Raw genomic sequence first — 14,280 nt, 5'->3', positions numbered from 1 at the left:
ATCTGTCACCCAGGCTGGAGTGCAGTGGCATGATCTCGGCTCACTGCAACTTCCGCCTCCCGGGTTCAAGCAATTCTCCTGCCTCAGCCTCCAGTGAGTAGCTGGGATGACAAGCATGCACCATCACACCTGACTAGTTTTTGTATTTTTAGTAGAGACGGGGTTTCGCCATGTTGGCCAGGCTGGTCTTGAATTCCTGACCTCAAGTGATCTGCCCACCTCAGTCTCCCAAAGTGCTGAGATTACAGGGGTGAGCCACTGAGCCCGGCCAGGCCTCCTTTACTCAGTATAATTATTTTGAGATTCACTCATGTTGTTGGGTGTAGCATAGTTCATTCCTTTTTATTGCTGAACAGGATTCCATTGTGCAGATATTTCACTGTGGTGTATCTATTCCCTTGTTGATGGACATTTAGGCTGTTTCACACACAGCTGCTACACACATAGCTGCTACGGACATTCATGTACTAGGTTCTGTATGGCTCTATCCTTTCATTTCTCCCAGCTAAATACTCAAGGGTGGAATGGCTGGGTCATATACTACTGTAAGTCCTTGCTTAACATCATTGATAGCTTCTTGGAATCTGTGACTTTAAGCAAAACAACATATAACAAAATCAATTTGAACATAGGTTAATTGATATAAACCAGAGTTAAGTTCCTACAGCATACTGATCACAAAAACATCACCAAACTTTTAAATAAAGACAAAAGCAATTCTAATATTAAACATCCAAATGGAAGTGGAGCCGGCATGGTGGCTCACGCCTGTAATCCCAACACTTTTGGGAGGCCAAGGTGGGTAGATGGCTTGAGTCTAGGAATTTGAGAACAGCCTGGGCAACATGGCAAAACACTGTCTCTACAAAAAATACCAAAAAATTGGCTGGGTGTGGTGGAGAGTGCCTGTGGTTCCAGCTACTTGGGAGACTGAGGTGAGAGAATGGCTTGAGCTCAGGAAGTCGAGGTTGCAGTGAGCCATGATTGTGCCACTGCACTGCAGCCTGAGCAACAGAGCAAGACCCTTCTCAAAAAAATAAAATAGAATAAAAATGAGCTACACACACCTTCATGAAAGATTAATAAAAACAAGTAAGACAGTTGTTTACCCAATTATTCCAGTTCAGTGTCATGGGTGACCAGAGCCTCTCCCAGCATCTCAGGGCACAAGGCAGGCAACCACCCTGGACAAGATGCTATTTGAATCACAGGGCACATTCACACACACTCTCACACATTCACACACACACACACACACACACACACACACACACACACACAGAGACTGGACAAAACAGGCTCGCCAATTCACCTAACGTCAATTCACCTTCTCCCTTTTCTGTGTGGATTTTCTCCAGGTATTCCAGTTCTTTTCCAGGGTGGAAAGAAACTGGACTACCTGGAGAAAATCCACACAGACAAGGGGAGAAGGGGTAAACTCCACACAGACAGTGGCCCCAGCCAGGAAGCAATTATTTTTTCTCATCAGTATTATAACAAAACTACATTGAATGAAATGACGTTATTCAAGGACCTGCTGTACAATATTCACTTTTGAGTAGATCTTAAATAAATAGTATATTGTAGAAAGCATGATACATATGAAACCTTATTTATAGCTCTTTGAACTCCTGCAAGTATTTATCATGGCAACAAAACATTGACATTTTCTTTCCTTATGTTGTGCTAATAGTGAAAAGACTTTGCTTTTGTGCTGTGTGGTGCAATTGACAAAAATTCTTTCGCATTCCTTTTAACATGTCCTTATAAGTAATTTCTTCTTCTTCTCTTTCTCTGGTTCACTCCAGCTGATTGCTAAAAAACAGTAACTTTTCCAAGACTGGATGAGATATTCTAGATGTGCTCTCAAAAGAACTATATATGCAAATTTCTTTTGTTTTCTTGTTTCTCAATTGACAACATTAACCCTAGATCATGCTCCCTTGCCAAACGCTGCCTTGCTCCCCTACCTCGAAAGTGAAACAGCAAGGTGCAGCCAGACCCTCCCTCTGGACTGCTGTGCTCTTCGCTGCTGTCTTCTCTCTCTCTCATTTCAGGTGTCCTCAGACTCATCAATCACTATTCTTGCAGTTGACACCTGACAAATTGCGCACCTAGACTCCCACACGTCCACAGATAAGTCTTCACTAACAAGATACAGAAGCTCTTCTTTATATAATTCTCAAGCTGTGAATCACCTTATCATTCTGTTAAATAAAATTACATGGGAGATATTACTGAAGACAAAACTTGCATTTTCACAGTTTTATACAAAAAATAACTTCATTCAATTGTTGCAGAAAAATGTAGTGAGACTTTTTAAATCGTCACTCCAAAATCGCATTTTCTCTCCATCCGCTCTGCACGGCCTTCTCCTGCTTTCTTGCTGCCTTTTCTTCCTCCACTCCTCCAACTTCTTCTAAATTTTGGAGAAAATCATCCATCAAAGACTACAGCAGATAATTCTAAAAAGAGTCTTTGGCTTTGGGACAACTGGTTTGCTATTGCAAAAGTTAGGTTTTATCACCCCCTACACAAAAATATAATTTAATGTGGATTTTTAAAATTAAAAATAGAACTACCAAAACACTGAAAACATTGAATTTTTAAAATAATATTGGGATGGAGAAGTCATCCTAAGGAAGATGTAAGCTCTAGAATCCATAAAGAAAATTATTGACAGGTTGCCTATGTAAATTTTGCAGTTCTGTGTGTGAAAGATATCATAACAAAGTTAAAAGGTAAGTACCAGATTTGAAGAAAATACTTGCAATATAAATAATAAGGAAACGATTAATACCCTTAATATATATACAGACCGAGTGACAGAGCAAGATCTTGTCTCAAAAATAATAATAAACAAAAATAAAGGAACACTGTGATGAGTCCCATGTATTTGGAAACAGCTTCCCCAATTTTCTACTTAAAATATGCCTAGCTGGGTACCCCTGTGTCATCTAAAATATAATATTTAATAATATATATTACAGGTGCAGTGGCTCACACCTGTAATCCCAGCCCTTTGGGAGGCTGAGACGGGCAGATCACAAGGTCAGGAGTTTGAGACCAGCCTGGCCAATATGGTGAAATCCTGTTTCTACTAAAAATACAAAAAAAAACAAAAGCAAAAACTAGCCTGGTGTCGTGGCATGTGCCTGTAGTCCCAGCTACTCGTTAGGCTGAGGCAGGAGAATCACTTGAACTTGGGAGGCGGAGGTCGCCGTGAGCTGAGATCATGCCATTGCACTCAAAAAAAAAAAGAAAGAAAGGAAAGATATTAATCAAATTGCAACCTCAGGAGAGAAAAAAAATTTTAAGCCCCCCTACATTGAATTAAACTTTAAGATTTGTGCATTTTACTGTATGTAAACATTACCATAAGAAATAAAAAGGACTATAAGCAAATATTAAATTCTGTTATTGATAAGAATCTGAAATAGTGTACTGATATCTGCAACTTATTCTGAAATGCATAAAAATAAGGTGGATTGATAAGAGAATAAAAGGATGGATAGGTGGAAAGCTATGTGATGAAAGTCAATACAGCAAGCGCTATATTGACAAATTCTTGGTGGTGGATACAGGGATGTTTACTATACATGCAATTCTTTTAATTTTTCTGTATGCTTAAAAATTCATCATAAAATCTTGGAAAAGAATCCCACAAAATTAATAAGAAAACATGTACAGTTCCTAAGAACAGTAAAAAAAAAAGCAAATGAACGGACAATCTGAAATTTTAAAAAGCCAAATGGACAGAAAGACAGGAGTTCAGTGTCACCTGAAATAAGCAAAAATGTGTCAAGTTTGATAACATCTGCAAAAATATGTATGAGAAAAAACTATGGGTAAGGATATTTACTGCTTTATTATTCAAAATAGAAAAAGGAAAGACAGAATAAGAATGATGCCACCCAGCAACTCTCCCTGACAGAATGATTAGAAAAATATTATGTCCATGTTCTAGAACCCTCCACAGCAGCTAAAGAGGGAGACGATTCTGTATGCACTAACATGAATGATCTCCAAGGTCTATTATTCACTGAAAAAATGAACATCACAGAATGAATTGTACACAACGACCATTTACGTGAAAGTTAATAATAGAACTGAGTGTGTGCAAGTGCACAGGAAAACACATGTTGCAAAGTGCACATATTCAATCCATGAATTTGTCTCAGGAAAGAGTGAAACGGAGGGAGAGGAAGGAAGGTGGAAGGGACATTTAAGCTTCTGCTCTGTAGATTTCTGTATTATTTGGCCTTTTTACAGCAATCATGCAATAGTTTGCTAACTTTTTAAATTATCTAAACTGACTCAAGATGCTAATAATGACTATTACCTAAATATCCCTAAAACACCCTATGAAAATTGCGAAGTTCAGTCAAGAATCCACATTTTTCCTGCGTAACATCAAAACCCTCAAGCCTTGCAGACAAAACATCTGGTGATCTTTTACTGAATTTTTCTTTACTTTTCATTTGAATGTCTCAGCATTCATGTCTATAAGTCTAATGGTCACAAGCCTATAAATCATGTGAAAATTCTTTCTTCTCCTAACTTCATTCCCTTAGGGCTTAAGCCAACTCTGGATGCAAAGTCTGATCTCAACAGAAGCCCATTGAGAGAAAAGTGTTCTTAGATATAATGGAATGCATTCTAAGCTAAATGCCAGGGATTATATGGGGTCAAGAAGGGGGAAATTTTACAAAAACACTGCAAGCCAAAGGAAAGAGGGAGGCAGAGATGAGAAGTAAGAAAACAACAGAGGGAAGATCATGGTGGAGGGAGAAGAGAGCAAGGAAAGAGTTTCGCCTTAAGTCTGCAAGATTCTGACCCGTGGAAGAATTCAGAAGGTATTTCACCACCTGAGCACGCACATGCACAGGCTCTTACCTCTCCATTCTGGAAATTAGACTTTGCGGAGGCAGACAGAATGGTAAATTGTTCCTTCACAGTGAAGAGTCTAGCTAAATGATAAGCAGAAATGGAAAAAGGAGTGGGAAGAGCTGAGTCGGGACACACTCTAGAAAATTATATGCAGGCGACAGACACGTTTCTTGCCCACGGAGACCTCCAGAGCAATTTACAAATGTATTTGCCATGACTGGGGAGGGATTCGGCCGCTAATCACCTGCCCATTTTCTGGTGGGGAGAGATGGCTTACATCCAGGGTCTATCAAAAATGCCTGTGTCCTGGAGGGGCATGGTGGCTCATGCCTATAATCCCAGCACTTTGGGATAACAAGGCAATGGATCCCCTGAGATCAAGAGTTTGAGGCCAGTGGGGCCAACGTGGTGAAACCCCGTCTCTACTAAAAATACGAAATTTAGCCGGGCTTGTCGGCACACGCCTGTAATCCCAGCTACTTGGGAGGCTGAGGCAGGAGAATCACTTGAACCCAGGAGGCGGAGGTTGCAGTGAGCCAAGATTGCACCACTGCACTCCAGCCTGGGCAACAGAGAGACTCCATCTCAAAGAAAAAAAAAAAAAATTAGCCATGTGTGGTGGCGGGTGTCTATAATCTCGGCTACTCAGGAGGATGAGGCAGGAGAATCACTTGAACCTGGGAGGCGGAGGTTGCAGTGAGCTGAGACGGCACCACTGCACTCAAGCCTGGGTGACAGAGCTAGGCTCCATCTCAAAAAAAAAAGCCTGTGTCCAGGTAAGGATGTAATGGAACCAAGACCAGAGTGCCATTCACAGAGCATGTTTCTCACTACTTCTGCTGAAGGAAAACTCACCCGGCGCTTTTCAGGGAAGCAGGGGTGCCCTGCTTTCCTGTGTTATCATTTTACGCATTTAGTTCACTTGACATACATATACTATGACACACATTAATTGGTGCCAGATACTATACTTTGCTCTGGAAATGCAAAAAGGAATGGCATGTCCCTCTCCCCAAGAATGTCACAGTCTGATGGGGAAATACTTACAATATGATGGATATTTGTAAAAGGCACAGTCATGGCACATAGTTGATAGTGATCAACTTCTGGAGACAGAGACAGTTCCAGTATCACAGAAGTCAAGTCCCGAGCTATGCTTTAAAAATGAGTAGGAGCTCTTCCAATTTGGGGAGTAAGAAAAAATAAATTTTAAAAAAAGAAAGAAAGAAAAATGAGTAGGAGCTCAAGAGAATGAGAAAACAAGCAACAGGATGAAAGAAAATGTTTGCAAAAGCCATATCTTATAAAGGCCTGTTATCCAAAATGCAGGCCCTGTGTGGTGGCTCACTCCTATAATCCCAGTACTTTGGGAGGCTTGGGTCAAGAGTTCAAGACAAGCCTGGCCAACAAGGTGAAACTTCGTCTCTACTAAAAGTACAAAAATTAGCCAGACAAGGTGGCAGGTGCCTGTAATCCCAGCTACTTGGGAGGCTGAGGCAGGAGAGTCACTTGAACCCAGGAGGTAGAGGTTGCAGTGAGCAGAGATTTTGCCATTGCACACCAGCCAGGGCAACAGAGCAAAAACTCCATCTCAAAAAAAAAAAAATGTGTGTGTGTATATATGTATATATATATATGTTTTATATATATACAGCTAGTGCTCGACTTACGACCACGATTGGGACCAGCAGACCGGTCGTAAAACGATTTGGTCGCAAGTTGAGTAGGCTATATGTACAGTTGAAATGGTGCATGCGGAGATGGTAGTGCTGCTGGAAGCTGGTCCGCACTGTCGTACACCCAGCTGGGCAACGTTTGCGCTGCCAGATGAGGAGCAGTCGTGGCTAGCGATTGTGGTCGTAAAGTCGAATGGTCGTAAGTTGCATAGGTCGTAAGTCGATCGATACCTGTATATATACACACACACACATACACACACACACACACACAACTCCTGAAACTCAACAATAAGAAAACAATCTGATTTTAAGATGGAGAAAAGATCTGAACAGACACCTCACCAAAGAAGATATGCAGATGGCAAATAAGCATATGACAAGGTTCTCAACATCATATGTCACTCAAGAATCGCAAATTAAAATAAGATACTCCCATACAATTATTATGTAATAGAATGGTCAAAATCCAGAACAATGATGACATCAAGTGCTGACAAGAATGTGGAGCTACGGGAACTCTCATTCATTGCTGGTGGGAAAGCAAAATAGTACAACTGCTTTGACAGGCAGTTCAACAGTTTCTCAAAAAATAAAACAGGCTCCTATCAAATGACCCAGGAACTGTGTTCCTTGGTTGGTTTCAATCCAAATGAGCTGAAAACTTATGTCCATGCCAAATCCTGCACACAGATGTTACAGCAGTTTTATTCACAATTGCCAAAACTTGGAAGACAACAAAATGTCCTTCCTTTTTGTCCTTCAAAAACTGTTTTGCATCCAGACAATGGAATATTATCAAGGACTAAACAACAATGAGCTATGAAGCCATGAAAATACATAGAGGAAACTTAAATGCATGTTACTAAGTGAAATAAGCTGGTCTGAAAAGGCTATATACTGTATGATTGCGTCTATATGACATTTCAGAAAAGGCAAAATTGTGGAGATAATAAAAAGATCCGTGGTTTCAGGGGGTTGGAGGGAGGGATGAACAGGTGAAGCACAGAGGATTTGGAGGGCAGGGAAAGTACTCTGTCTCACTATGATGGTGGGTACATGCCATTACACATGTGCCTAAACCCATAGAATATATGACACCAAGATGGAACCCTAATGTAAACTAGGGACTTGGGGTGATATTCATGTGTCAGTGTAGGTTCATCAATCATAACAAACTTATTGCTCTAGTTTGGGATGCAGATAGTGAGACTGGGGCAAGGACTCAGAGGATATATGGGAACTCGGTGCTTTCTGCTCAGTTTTGCTGTGAACGTAAAGCTGCTCTAAAAACCAAAGTCTATTTTTTAAAATGAGTGGGAGGGCAGTGCTGACTACCACACATGCCAACGTCGGCTTAAGTAGGGACCCAGTAAAGTCAAGCCCTCTGGATTACAGGTAAAGGTGAAGCCTTCCTGTAAATCAACATGACGATATATTCCTAAAGATCATAATTCTACTTGAGGAGTTCACCAGGTAACCAAGGTTAGGGAAAGACAGATTATGAATGCAAAGCAGTGAGCACAGAAAATGGTTATTGTTGTTACTCTCAGTCTCATCTTCTTCCTCATCATCATTATTAACAGCATTCCTGGAAAGCAGAACAACATGTCTAAGGCACAGAGACAGGAAATGCCATAAAGCTGTTGAAAGTGCACAGAGTGCCCTATTGCTGGAACACAGGCATCATGGTAGGAACAGTAAGGAGACACGCTAGGTCTTGCCAAACCGTGATTCCTCCCAGAGAAATGTAGGCTTTATTCTGTAGATAAAAGGGCTCCAGTGGATAGTCTTAAGCAAGGAAACAATGAGATCAGATTTGCATTTCCGAACAACTAGAGAAGAGGCTGATCTGAGAGTGCTGCCCTTGTTCAAAATAGGGATGAGGCTGCCCCGGACCAAGTAGCTGGGCTAAGGCCGGAAGAAGGAGGGTGAGGTGGTAGAACTCATGGACTTTAGAGACTGCTTTGATGTTGAGGTGAAGGAGGAGGAGGAGGAGAGAGAGAAGTCTAGAGTGATGTCTTGGTTTCTGGTTTTAGTAAATGAGATGGTAGGGACACGGAAGGGAGTCACTTGTTCAGACGGGGCAGTGAGGCAAGAGGAGGAGACAGGAGAGAGCACTTGAGTTCTCTGTCCATCAGACGTCCTGGATGGCCCAGGGCTTCCTGGAACCGTCGATGTTCAACATGGCAGCATTTATGAACCCCTGCCACTCTGCTGAGCCTTCCGCTGAATTTGCTCATTTAATCCTTCCAACAACAACTTAAAACAGATCTTGTTGTTGCTGTTGTTTTTATTCTTTTGTTTGTTTGTTTTCTCTACATTGTTTATTGAGACAAACTAATTAAAATGCATAAACATAGGGCATGTTTACATGGACATTATAACAAACATATACATTAAAAGTGTGGGAATAACATGTTGCCTTACTGCTAAACAGAAAGTTCCTAAGCTTTCATATATAGAAAATTTATACAATTTAATGTCCTAAAGTACAAAAGATCATTTATAAAATTATTTTACACTAAGTACAATTTATTTTATTTTTTTACTCTGTAGATCAACCCCCTAGAACTGTTTTGTATAATGCCACACAGATACCTGTCCCTGATGTAGGAAGTCTGCCTCAGATGCAAGGTATTTTGATGCTTGACCTGACACAGTGGGGTATAAACGGAAATCGCCCAATATGATAGTCAGTCCTGCAGACATTCTGCAAGATTAACACAACTAATTTCCATATCGCTTAACTGCAGTGATTAAAAAATGAAAAAAAAAAAACGAAAACATATTGCAACTTAAAAAAACAAAAATCACAGCGTCCTGGTTTTATTGACCTTTTTTTTAACACAATGCTTTAAAAACAATGGGTGGCATGATGGTGTCAAGACTTTCTGTTTCTATACCTTTTGGTTTCTACTTTATGTACAGAGATAAAATATCCTGCTAAGAAATAAAAAGCACATGTCTCAACGTGCACAATCATTGCTGGGTTTCTACAGGGAGTGCAGACAGCTGTCTCCCTGAAAACACCACAGAGCTGATACAAGTGTTTTCTCAAAGAAAAAAAAAAGTGATGCCCATATTTACAAAGCGGAACAAATCTGCATGATACTTGATTAAGAAACGGAAGGAGAAATTTAAAAAAAGGTACACTCTGCATGTTCTGAAGGGGCATACTACCTACTTAGTGGTTAGAATAAAAACTGTATACAATTTAATATAAGACATAAACTCTAGTGAGCAACTAACACATCTGTCCCTGTTGTAACATCAACAAGCTCTGATTGAGGGAGAGAGGGGCATATCACATCCCAGTGCCTCCAGCGTCTTCCAATTTAAAGCAATATATTTGAACTGTTCCAAAGTACTCTTTGGCTCCTAAACAGGAGTCCCATTGGCCTGTTTCTTAGCGGCCTGCCTGTCCACACACTTGACTTTTCCTCTGTTAGTTGAGGCTTTTCTTAGCAAAACATAATTTGTAGATTTTTTTATTATTTTTTTTAAAGTCAACTACAATGCTATATTCCATCGGGATTAATATGCTGAGCAATATTTACATCTCCAAATATCAAGTCACAATCCCTATTATATGTTGAAGTTAGAATGATAAATTATCATATGCTTTGCATATCAGAGCTAGTATCACCTTTCCCATAGGGAATGCTGCCTGAAATTAACATATTCCCAAAGGTAAAATGCATACTCTCTGAAATGCATTTTATTATGACAATGCATGTATTTACTCATAAAAACAATAAACACAGACAATTCTACACTAGCTCTCAATCCGTGGATTTAGAATTTCAGGCCGGGCGCGGTGGCTCACGCCTGTAATCCCAGCACTTTGGGAGGCCGAGGCCGGTGGATCACGAGGTCAAGAGATCGAGACCATCCTGGTCAACGTGGTGAAACCCCGTCTCTACTAAAACTACAAAAAATTAGCTGGGCATGGTGGCGCGTGCCTGTAATCCCAGCTACTCGGGAGGCTGAGGCAGGAGAATTGCCTGAACCCAGGAGGCGGAGGTTGCGGTGAGCCGAGATTGGGCCATTGCACTCCAGCCTGGGTAACAAGAGCGAAACTCTGTCTCAAAAAAAAAAAAAAAAGAATTTCATGTTAAAATCAGCCATCCACCTTGTATAGGGAGAAGAGTTCCACTAGTGTTTAGACCAAAGTGATTTCTTGGGATTAGAAATAGTAATGCTGTGGGGTTTTTTTTATTATTTTGAAGTGGGTTCTACTTATTTATGATTGTTTTTAATTCTGGCATTTCATCTTGCCAACTACTATCCTGTTTAAACAATGTTGTCAGCTAAAAGGAATTTCTGATTAAACTAACGTGGTCCATGATAAGTTACATACACATCCTACTTTGAATAATTCCAGCCAAATTGGAGAAAAATGCTACCACATTCTTATTAACTAATGTAACAAAATCTCCCAATTTCATGGTTAACTTTTTGCTTTAATCAACTAAAAGTTAAGTTGCTGGTAAGTATTTACTTTAACCCATATTTTGATTTTATAATGTTGTTTACCAAGGCGGTGATGTAGGCAAAGTTGGGGCAAGAAAGGCATGCTCTCTACCGGTCTCACTGCTATATTGTGAGGGGCGGCTAATGTCATAGGCATGGGCAGATTCATTGGAGATGTGATGGTGACAGAGTGTGCTATACTGACTGGGGCAGTGACCGGGGTGGGGAGGTTGACCGGGGTAGTGAGTGTTAAAGGAGAGGTCATGGATAATGGACTGGTTATAGTTACAGGATGCCCTATGTTCATTGGGCTGGTTATGTTCACAGCACTTGAAACATTTACTGGACTTATGCTCATTGCAGCTGCCACTGTGACTGGGTTTGACATAGTCCCAGATGACACAGAGGATGTTATATTGAATGGAGTGGTGAGAGTCACCGGTGTCATAGCAGCCGTGGAGGTTTGGCACAGGTTAGCAGCTTCTTTCTTCCTTGCTTTAACAGCTCCTTCCCACAGTCTCAGTGTTTCTACCTGCTTCCCTGGCCAGCTTGTCACATGCTGCTGCTGCTGCTGCTTCTGGTTGCTGGTCTCTTCACTCATGCATGTTTTACTGATGCCTTGTTTACATTTGGCTCTGCCCATGAGTCTTTAAGTGGCTGGTGATGTATGCTGCACTCAGGAGCTTCCCACAGATGTTACATGATACCTTGCCTTCATGGCGCACCGTGTGTGTCCGCGGTCTGTCTTTGGTGGCAAAGGCAGCAATGCACGTCTGCATGAGGGAGGAAAATTGGCATTTGAAGGGTCTTTCTGTTGAATGGACATGTTTTACATGACAGCTTAAGTGGTCAGGCCTTGAGAAGCCTTTCCCACAAACACTGCAAATGTAAGGTCTGGTGATGCCTCCTTCATGAGACCTCACATGGTAAGTCATCCGGTCCTTCCTCTTGAAGCGCTGATTACAAATAGGACACTCGAAGGGCTTCTCATCTGAATGGGAGAGCTTGTGCCGATTGAGATGGTACACATCTCAGAAGGCCTTCCCACACATTTCACAAGCATGGTTCTTCTTGACAGGCTTACTGGGTTTCTTGACAGACTGGGTCACCAGCATAGCTGTGGTGCTGGCACTGCTACTGGGGTTGGTGCCCGAGAAAGATGTAGTGACTGTTAACAAGATGCCTGCAATGGTTGAGACCGGCGAAGTTCGGCTGCTGTCCCCAGCGTGGTGGAGATAAGGGGAACCACCGTGGTGGGGGTTTTCTTTGGCCGGGACACCAACTTGATCCCTGTGTGGCAGGATTCGTGGCACCTCAGGTGATAGCTGTCCCTGAAAGCTTTACTGCAGTAAGTGCACACAAATGAAGTTTTGGGTTTTTCTTTTTTAATCCCAATGGCATCCTTTAATGTTTCTGGTGCACCCTGAGGTTTCTGAGTTATTGGTATTGGAAGCAATGGTTTCTGATCAGGGGGCTCCACAGCAGAGCTCAGGAGGGGCAGCAAACTGTTCTGTGCTGCCTGCTGTTGGTGATGGGAAGCTTCATGGGCTGCCATTTTACCAATTTAGATGTCTGTGGCAACATAAAGTATTTTTACAGCATTGCTGAAGCTCACTCTCACACGAGGGTCACACCAGGTCCCTGCTTCTTGGGTGAAATTCTGTAGAACCACTACAGGAATCACTCTCTGAGGATTCCTAGGATGCCCACACTTCTACATGAAGCCTTCTAAGGGGGTACTGGGTTTTCCCAACTTGTTCTCTGGAACAGGAATGCAGTCCAGTTGGCCTCCATGGCCGCGGCGGCCGAACCCCCTCCTCCCCATTCCCCCCACTAGGGGAGCCTCCTCAGCCAGAGGAGGCGACAACAAAACCGCGGCAGCGGCAGCGGCGGCTCCTCCTTTATTCTTGTTTTACAGATGAGGAAACTGAGACTTACAAACCTACCAAAAGTCACACGGATAGTGGTGAGGGGCAAAGATCTAAACCTATGCCTCTCTTCCTACAAAGCCCACATGGTCCACATTAATCCACTCTATCGACTCTTGGACTGTCATCACCTCCTGCCCTTTCTCCTTTGTGTGAACTAGAAACATGTGGCCTTGTCCTGCTAGCAGACCCAGACCCCACTTGGTTACATAGCTTGGTGAGAGAGCCCACTAGCTGGGGACCCTCGGCAGGGTCCAACCGGAACCACTGTCCACTGTGTCACTGTGCCCTATCTCCCAAGCACAGTCATTCACAGTCCTCACGTTCTCACCCTGAGGCAGGACTGGGCAGATCTCAAGGCACCGTACGTCCATGAAGGGATTTCAGCTGCAGAAAGTGGTCAAGTTCCACTTTGGTGAAATGACACTTCCCAGAGGAATGTCCGTATCCGCATGTGCTGCCATCTCCCTTTCCTGGACAGGGTGAACTGACCTGGGAACTACATAAGCCACCATGACAAGGTGAGGTTTTCATTTAAAAAATAAAAAGTAGAACTAGGGTAAAAACTGAGCTATGAAGAAATAAAAGAAGGATGTATATTTGGTAAGCTTGTCCTGAAAACCTTTGGGACTCAGAAATTTGCTTTCCTTAGCAATGCAGAACAATGGCAATTGCTACAGCTAATTAATGGCTGTGACTTTTAGGAGAGCAGTTTCCAAATACCAGTCCTTGGACCAAGTGGTCTATGATGAAGTGTCACTGCAAGATAAAATGAGAAGCATAGGGCACTGCAATGCCTGCTTATGTGCAGGTAGGTAGAATATATATTACATAAATATGTACCTGTCAGTGTGACCTTCCTCGTTGCCTTTCTTGGGAAGAAATACTCTTAAGAACTACTCCATTTTTGGAGTCTTTTGGTTTTTGTTTTTTGAGAGAGCTTTGCTCTGTTGCCAGTCTGGGGTGCAGCAGCGTGATCTCAGCTCATTGCAACCTCCATCTCCCAGTTCAAGCTATTCCTGCTTCAGTCTCCTGAGTAGCTAAGACTACAGGCATGTGCCATCATGCCCAGATAATTCTTTGTATTCTATTAGAGATGGGTTTTCACCATGTTGGCCAGGATAGTCTCGATCCCCTGACCTCATGATCTGCCGGCCTCAGCCTCCCAAAGTGTTGGGATTACAGGCGTTAGCCACCGTACCAGGCCCATTTTTAGAGTATTTTTTAACATCCCAAGCAGCAACCCCAAAATTCTAGAACAATGACTGCAGCTAACAAACATTAAGCAGTCATTTAACCAACATTCACTA

At 42.2% G+C, this 14,280-nt stretch overlaps 1 pseudogene; it reads right to left on the bottom strand.

Moving 5' to 3' along the window:
• Positions 1-11,101: 11,101 nt before the first annotated feature.
• On the bottom strand, positions 11,102-12,836 carry LOC108303784 (annotated as a pseudogene).
• Positions 12,837-14,280: the final 1,444 nt, after the last annotated feature.

Source organism: Cebus imitator, unplaced genomic scaffold (genome assembly GCF_001604975.1).
Source record: "Cebus imitator isolate Cc_AM_T3 unplaced genomic scaffold, Cebus_imitator-1.0 Scaffold2, whole genome shotgun sequence".
Taxonomy (NCBI): Eukaryota; Metazoa; Chordata; class Mammalia; order Primates; family Cebidae; genus Cebus; species Cebus imitator.
Note: the sequence above shows the minus strand (reverse complement) of the source record. Positions and strands in the feature narration are given on the sequence as shown.